The sequence below is a fragment of the Tamandua tetradactyla genome, chromosome X, assembly GCF_023851605.1.
Source record: "Tamandua tetradactyla isolate mTamTet1 chromosome X, mTamTet1.pri, whole genome shotgun sequence".
In the NCBI taxonomy this organism is placed as follows: Eukaryota; Metazoa; Chordata; class Mammalia; order Pilosa; family Myrmecophagidae; genus Tamandua; species Tamandua tetradactyla.
Genome location: NC_135353.1, coordinates 9,667,699 through 9,669,161, shown reverse-complemented (window position 1 = coordinate 9,669,161; position 1,463 = coordinate 9,667,699). Strand labels below are relative to the sequence as shown.

The window sequence follows — 1,463 nt, the reverse complement described above, 5'->3', positions numbered from 1 at the left end:
CCAGAATAAAATTCTGGTGGATTAAAGGATTAAACTAAAATTTTTAAAAGCCTGAAACCATAAAAATCATAAGTGAATACTTAACTGTCCTGGAATGGGAAAAGACTTCCTAAAAATATAAGCAATGAAAGAAATCACAAATAAAAATACATACATTTTATTTCATAGAAATTTTAAAATTTAGTACTAATAATTGGGAAAATACCAAAAAAAGAGAAGAATGTTTTTTACAGCTATGGCAGAAAAAGGGTTAACAGCTTAATGTAGAGATAACTCATACACATTAAGACCCATGTGCAAAACTATTTAGATTTGCTAGTTATTTGAACTGCAATTCAAAACAATATGGAGGGTGGGCAATAGTGACTCAGTAGCAGAGTTCTCGCCTGCCATGCCGAAGATCCGAGTTCAATTCCCAGTGCCTGCCCGTGTCAAAAAACAACAGCAACAACATGGAAATGCTATTTTTCACCTATCAAATTGGCAATAATTTTTTTTCACAACTTTAAAATCACATTTATTAAATATCCCTTATTTCTCATCCAGGAGATGTCAGAGGGGCCATGAGTCCCGATCCTCAGCATGGTTCCTCGCTCCCAAAGTAGTAAACATGGACAAACCATTGCATGGATTTCATGGACTAGCACGACAGCCACTCAAGGGGCAACCTTTCAAGTATCTTCCAGTTCTGGCATTGTGGAAATTTGTTGCTCAAACACCAGAGGAGTGGTAGACATCAGTGTGTTATGTGCCACGGTGGGGAGACATCATAGCTCAGAGAAATGTTTCCAAACAGGAGCCGCACCAGAGCCCAAGGTTCAGCACCTGCACCTTTTATGCCAGCACCATCCAAAAGAACTTTGTGTGGCTACCGAGTACCTGAAATTTGGTTGATGTGGATGAAAAATTGAATTTTAAATTGTATTTAGCTTTAATCAAGCTACATGTGGAAAGAGACTACATCAGACAGTGCAGACACAATGCCCAGCACACAAAAGTCCGGAAGGGGCAGGAATTGTGTGAAATTTCTGTAACCTTGCTCCGTAGGTGGAGCAGAGCAAGGCCTCAAACCATTTCGAAGATGTTCTTGCAAGCACTGTAGGAACGCACAGGGTCACCCCAGACCCAAGCACGCTGGAGGCTTGCAAAGGCAATAATTTTTAAAGCAATATTTTATAGCTGTGTTGTCCAATATGGTAGTGACTAGCCACTGGAAATGTGGCAAGTCCAAATTGAGATGTGCTAAAAGTGGTAAACACCCACTGGAATATGAAGACTTAGTACAGAAATGATTTAAATATCTCATTAATAATTTTAATATTGATTATATGTTAAAATGATAATATTTCAGATAAGTTTGAGTAAACAAAATACATTATTAAATTGAATTCAACTGCTTCTTTTTACTTTTTTTAAAAAGGCTACTAGAAAATGTTAAATTACAGATGTGGCTCGTTTTGTAT

General features: G+C 37.4%; 1 non-coding gene across 1 annotated transcript; it reads right to left on the bottom strand.

Moving 5' to 3' along the window:
• Positions 1-1,013: 1,013 nt before the first annotated feature.
• LOC143672363 (small nucleolar RNA SNORA9) lies at positions 1,014-1,148 on the bottom strand. The gene has a single exon (XR_013169817.1). It is a non-coding gene; the product is annotated as a small nucleolar RNA SNORA9 (small nucleolar RNA).
• Between the last annotated feature and the right edge of the window lie 315 nt (positions 1,149-1,463).